The sequence below is a fragment of the Rhinopithecus bieti genome, unplaced genomic scaffold, assembly GCF_001698545.2.
Source record: "Rhinopithecus bieti isolate Rb0 unplaced genomic scaffold, ASM169854v2 scaffold_7509, whole genome shotgun sequence".
Lineage (NCBI taxonomy): Eukaryota > Metazoa > Chordata > Mammalia > Primates > Cercopithecidae > Rhinopithecus > Rhinopithecus bieti.
The window spans coordinates 3,896,237-3,902,637 of record NW_016805750.1 but is presented as its reverse complement, the minus strand read 5'-3'; the positions used below and the strand labels follow the sequence as shown (position 1 = coordinate 3,902,637).

The following is a 6,401-nucleotide window of genomic DNA, read 5'->3' as shown; positions in this document are numbered from 1 at the left end:
GCAGCCTCAACCTCCTGGGCTCAAGCAATCCTCCTGTCTCAGCCTCCCAAGTAGCTGGGACTACAGGCGTGCATCACCACGCCGGGCTATTTTCATTTTTTATTTTTTGGAGACACAGGTTCTCATTATATTGCCCAGGCTGGTCTCACACTCTTGGCCTCAAGCAATCCTCCCACCTCAGCCTCCCAAAGCACTGGGATTACAGGCATGAGGCTCCATGCCTGGCCTGAACCTCTTCTTTTCTTTTCTCTCTCCTCTACCTGTATTGTCTGTCCAACACAACTGCCAGATCTGACCCTGGAACACAGTGTTACTTATTCATTGATTGACTGGAACACCATTTTTTGTTTTTTTGGGATGGAGTCTCACTCTGTTACCCAGGCTGGAGTGCAGTGGCATGATCTTGGCTCACTGCAACCTCCACCTCCTGGGTTCAAGTGATTCTCCCGCCTCAGCCACCTAAGTAGCTGGGACTACAGGTTCCCGCCATCATGCCCAGCTAATTTTTGTATTTTTAGTAGAGATGCAGTTTCACCGTGTTGACCAGGCTGGTCTCGAACTCCCGACAAGTAATCCACCCCACTCAGTCCCCCAAAGTGCTGGGATTACAGGCATGAGCCACCATGCCTGGCCTGGAACACCATTTTCTTAAGGGTCTCTGAGACCTAACCATGGTTTGAGCTGGAGGTACTGTCACGTACCTGTCAGTGGGCAGCAGTGCCTGTCAGAAGGCCACAATGCCTTCGTTATCAATCAGACTTGCCATCCTGAGACTGTGTGCACACTCTTTTTTTCCTGCCTTCTCCATGAAGCAGCCATACCTGGACCCCACTGCAGGCGCTGTTGGTGCCAGGACTTTGCTCCTCTCAGAATGGGGGCTGACGTTCCTGGAAGCTGAACTTCAGTTGACAGCTGGCAGGTTGTTGCTGAGATAGTGGTCACTGCAAAGGTGCATTTGACCCAGATTGGTTTTGGTTTTACTGGAAATCTGTATTCAAAAGCTCTGGTTTCTGTTCATTGTGTCTAAAGAGAAATAAAAATTAATTTAGCATTTGAGACCCCAGTGAGGACAGAGCCTGTCTTATAACAAGCTCAAAAGGATCTCCATTCTGACCACACAAGAAGAAGATTTTGAGTGAGTTTTAAGGGGATACACAGGATAAGGGAACAAAAGCCCCTCTGGCCTAAGAGGTTAGGGTGGGAGAACGGTAGTTTCCTTAAATATGCCTATAATGCAGCGTTTCTGAGAACACGGAACTGGAAAAAGGAAATTACCAGGAAGCCTAGGATGAATGAAATGATTCTTAGCTGAAGCTCTTGGAGGAAGGGCTTTTTTTTTCCCTCATTGTTGAGACTAAAGGCTTGTTCCTACAAAGGTGTCAGAATAGAGGGTGGCAGGTGCATCTCCAAGGGCTACAAACTCAGGTGACTGCCCAGGTCAGGCAGGACATATGCGTGGGTGAGCATAGGAAGGCTGGGTGCTCCTCGGCCCACTCTTGTCTATTCCAGGCTGAACCCTACCAGAAGAACAGAAAGGGTAGTAACCAAGGGAGGAAGAACCAGGCACAATGTGCATCCTTGGAGGCTCACATATATACACATCTCTGCCCTACACACCCTCTGCTACCTCCTCCCCCAAAGCTTTTGCTGCTTAACTATGTCCAAGTCCCCCCCGTTCTATAAGAGCTAAGAATTAACCTTGAGTTGATGTCCCTCTTGCTGTGTGTTGCCAGAAATTGATGTATATTTGACTCCCTGCATGTCCTATCCCAGTGTACATTGACCAGATTGTAACATCTTTGACGGGAGGCTGTTTCCCTGCTCCTCCCTGCCATTGTAGCCAGGGCTGGGCAATACAGGGAGTATCCATGTATCTTTCTTTGTGGGTGGGCTGGTGAGGTCAATGAATCTCCGAGGTCTCGCAGGCCTGGGGTTCTCATTGCAAAGGCCATCCAAGACAAACAGGGAACTTGTTTTAAGCATTTTGGGTAGAATTTGAAGCAAACACTGGATCCAAATAGTCAGAAAGGTGGTTGGGGCTTCAGGCTTTCCAAACCCATCTGTAGAGTTGTATGATTTACTGAAATACAAGAATGTTCTGCTTTTACTGCTCAGAGCTCCCAATACCCAGTTATTTGTTTTACACATTTTCCCCATTAGAAAATGAAACATAGCAATTAGAAGCCAACCCAGATTGTTCTGCATTTAGGGGTTTTCACATATCTACTTGATAATTTTGTATCTGTAGCAGCTTGGGCATAGCAGCCTTAAAGAGCCTTGTTTGGATTGTTGGAATAATGTTTTCCAGTTCAAAGTAACTGTTAGAATGGTGAAAAAATAAAAATAAAAAAAAATGCGTGGCAAAACTCAAGTCTATTAGCCTTGCCGTTCACACCTGCAGTTTCTCTCTATCCAGGTGTGGGGTTAATGCAAGCACCTTAGGTATATTTTCAGGGATTCTTTAGGAAAAAAGATTAAAAAAAAGAGAGAGAGAGAGAAACCCAAGATGCCTAATCAGAAATTACCTTACTGGTAGTAAAACCCAAATTCATGAGAATGTATAAAAATAGATTTCTTTTAAATGCCAGGGAAGAGATTTGGAAGCGTTTTGGCAGATTGGGATGCATGGACCGACCTGCGCCAGGTTCTTCTTACGTTAATAAATATTCATTTTGTTTTTTTGGGGGGGAGTCCAAGTACTAAGCAGAGGGTCCTTGTTGTAGAAGTGAGATCTATTTCCACAGTGAGAAATTTGAGAAATTCGAATTCTTAAATACCAGGTATTCTTTTCTAAAAATGTAACTCTTTCCTCGCAATTCAAATGGTGCAGGGGGACAGCTGCTCCTGGAGATGGATTCAGCCACGGCCTTTTCTTCTCTCGTGCAGCTAAGCCAAGCCAGGTATGAAAACGGTGCTCCCTTCCCCTTCTCAGACATCTTGTTTTTCTTTCTTGGACACACAGAGAAAGCTTCATTCAATATTGATAGTGTTTTGATACATTAAAATCGAAAGCAAGTCAGAAATCTTATATACAATGTACGCAGATGTCAGTTTTCCTGGTTTCGCCATTTTGACCAAAAGCGTCAATATTTTACAGGGATTTCTTTTCCCTTCAAAGCCTGCAAGAAGTCCAATTCTCACAGAATGCATGTCCAGTTGGTTCCCCCCAACATGTCTGTGGTTCCCCCCAACATGTCTGAAACGGTTCCCCCCAACATGTCTGTGGAGATCGCGTTATTAATATTATTTGAAAAAAATCTACTTACCACTTGTGTTCAAATTTAGCAAATTTGGAGCTTGAAAAAAAAATCTCAAAATGATTTTCCTTCATCTGGCAGAGAGTAACATTGTTCATAATAAGTAAAAATAAATGTTTTGCCATTCTAACAAATAATTTAAATAAACTAGAAGATATATTTCAAACAATATAGTTCATTTAAATTTATTTGAAAGACAAGGTAAAGAGAGAGAGAGCGAGGGAGAGATAGAGAGACAGACCTCAGTTGCAGCTGTTCCAAAGATTTCGGGTACAAATGTTCTTTCATTCCTTTGAATGATTTTGATAAAATTAGGTCAAAGAAATGTTCATTTGAAAACAGTGCTTTGTCATATTATCTACAACACATGTCTAGCAAATTTATGAATCCAGCATTCATCTGCGTGAAGTTTCAAATCCTAATGAATGGTTTAGACAGCATTGTCATCAATTTTCCGCAGGTGCAGCTGAGGCAATCAGTCAATTCAATCAAAAGCCTCCGTCAACTTGCGTGGCGCTGTCATTTTTTACATTCGGATTGCTGAAATTAACAAAAACGATCCCTCCCTGAATGCCGTTACACCCCTCCTGCCTTTGAGTGGCGCTTTTGAGCAACGCTTGCCGCTCGCCGTGCTGCAAGATCTCGCAGCATTTTTTTTAACTTTATACTAACATAATATTTCTTTTGTGATATTATGGAGATAAAATTGCACTGTGTGTTTTAACACACATTACAACAACCTCTTAAGGCAAAAAAGTAAATTCATGCAAATGAGTTATAGAAAGTGAAAAAGATTTCTTGTTCGGTGCGGTGCGCGGTGGGACCCGGCGCTGGGAAACACTCCAGTTGCCAGGTTCTGAACTTCCTCGTCCCTTCTCCTGTCAGGCTGTGCAATAGATTGCAATGCGGGCTCTCAACTTTGGAACTGTTGCTTTAAGATTTAAGAACCAGGCCACCTGGTTGCCTTTATCTTGTGTTTCCTCTGGGTTTACCTTCCACTGCCTTCCAGCAGTCTCTAGAAATCTCCAGGGTGGGCTTTACTGGTGTCGGGAGAGGCACGTTTTATTGCAACCTGGGTGATGAGAATTCTCTTCCTATCATTGCAAGCTATTGAGCTCCTTCTCCTCAAAGGGTTAACTCCTTCAAACCCTGCCACTTACCTTAAAAGAGTTAAAGATCCTAAGAAAGAAAAGCTTTGGCTTTTAACTCATTGAAAAATAACCTTGTTTCCAAAACTCTATGGTCTAAGAAGGATTTCAGCAGTGCCAGTGAGGTAAAGAGAAAACTGCAAGAGACACTCTGCATATGGCGAAGATGAACACTCCTGTCTTCTGTCTCCTAAGAACACTACCAAGTTCCTTCTAAATCTTTAAAATATATGGACAGACAGAAAGCACTTAGCATCAGTTTCTCCATGATGAATAGAGTTAACCTTTGTAGTTCGCCAAAAGTCAGTAAGTTTTTCTTTCCCATTTGTTTCAGTCGAATGACGAGTAGAAACGCAGGTAGGACCAGATAAACTCACATTGTCTCGGCCTTTTTGCTTAATGACAGCAGCCGACTGCTTACAGCAGCTGGTAAAAGAGACGTGCTAATATTAACTTATTTAAATAATCAGGTTACATGTAGTGACAGACGCACTCAAATTTATTAAAGTGGCTTGAAAAATATTTAGATGCCTTTCCTTTGCAGACGTCATGAATGGTCAATTGCCCCAACATTTCTGTGGCTGCATTAAAAAATACACTTGGTTTCTAGAAGAATGCAAATTCCAAGGAATATAATAAAAATGTTCTTTTAAATAACTAGTTATGTCACTTTGCAAATAGCTTTGATGTAGCATTCCTGCCTGCATAAAGTTGAAGCTACATCTGTGTCAGCCATACCTGCGTTTATGATACCTTCCCTGAGAGAGCAATTAGGGGCTGGTGAGGGCTGGAGTTCTAGCTAATATTTGAAACTACATGTGCGTCTGCAAGCTAAAGGGGGAAAAAGGACTGTGATCATCTGTGAATAGAGAAAAGAATTCTAACAATTCCTACCTTTTAGACACTTGATAAAAAATGCGGTTGGGGGTGCCTGGAGAGTCTCAAGGGAGTGGCTTTTCCGCTGAGAAATGAAGACTGCCACATAGCCTCCAGATGGGCTTGCTATAGGAAGCTTACAATTCGGCTCTCTTCGGTGGAGTTTGAAGTTAAATGGTCCTGTCTGTTTCTTCTCTTGTTTGTGTCACTTGTTAAAGATGTCTTGAAATGCACCATTATAGTTTCTTTTTAGTTGATTGTAACAGAACGAAGCTAGTCATCTTGCATTTTGGCTATCTCTAATTTCCTATAAGGGCCCATGGACTAGATCTTTTCTTTTCTTTTTTTTTAATTCTCAAATATAAAAACATTTGACTTGCTATTACTCTTAATGTAACTGTAGATCTTGTAATAAAAGGTGAAGTGAAATGGAGTGTCCATAAATCAAGCAAATGAATACACAGAAAAGAACTAACGATACATATAGTCAAAAATACGTGTTGCCTTAAAGGAGATGCTCGGCATTGTGTGTGTGTTTTAATATTATGCTTTTCATTAGGCTGGACTCTGTTTTACAGGGAAGACAAGTATTTCCATATTTGAATTTTTCTTTCTCTCTTCCAATCCAAAAGAGAATTTCTTTTGTTGTTGTTGTTGTTAGTTTCTTTCTGAAAGGGAAAGAAATTAACATCACTTTCCCCCCATAAATATATGTGGTGAAAAGCTTGCAGGGTGTTTTGACGAAGCATGCAAAATGTTTTATTAATCAGAGTAATAGAGTAGAAATGAAGGCAGTATGTCTTTAAAAGTGCCTGGGTGTCCAGGTATGCGGGGAGATCCGTAAAACCGTTGACCAAGCACAATGTACGTAGACAAATGTCTTCTCATTGTGTGATGCGTGAAGGCCATGATAGATGGCTTCTAACAACAAAGCGTGGCCACAGAGACAAAATTAGTGTTGTTTTAATTACCAGTGTCTGTAATGTTATCTATCCATAACTGCCTGACATAGACCGTCACAGAGGGTCAGAAGGCGACCCGAGCTCATACTTCCACACGCAGCTTCCTTATCGGTTCTGGAGTTATAACAGCAGTGTGCTTAAAAAAAAAAAAAAAAAAA

At 41.9% G+C, this 6,401-nt stretch overlaps 1 long non-coding RNA gene across 2 annotated transcripts in view; it reads right to left on the bottom strand.

Annotated features, from left to right (window-relative positions):
• Positions 1 to 707: 707 nt before the first annotated feature.
• LOC108530620 (uncharacterized) overlaps positions 708 to 6,401 on the bottom strand; it is a 19,794-nt gene continuing 14,100 nt past the window's right edge. Inside the window, exons 3-5 of one of the 2 annotated variants that reach the window (XR_001885909.1) lie at positions 6,253 to 6,379; positions 5,300 to 5,949; positions 708 to 1,023 (exon numbers count right to left, since the gene is read on the bottom strand). This is a non-coding gene — a long non-coding RNA (uncharacterized LOC108530620). Of the gene's footprint in view, positions 1,024 to 5,299; positions 5,950 to 5,969; positions 6,380 to 6,401 lie in introns of those variants that run through there. The other variant, XR_001885908.1, reaches the window with a different exon arrangement.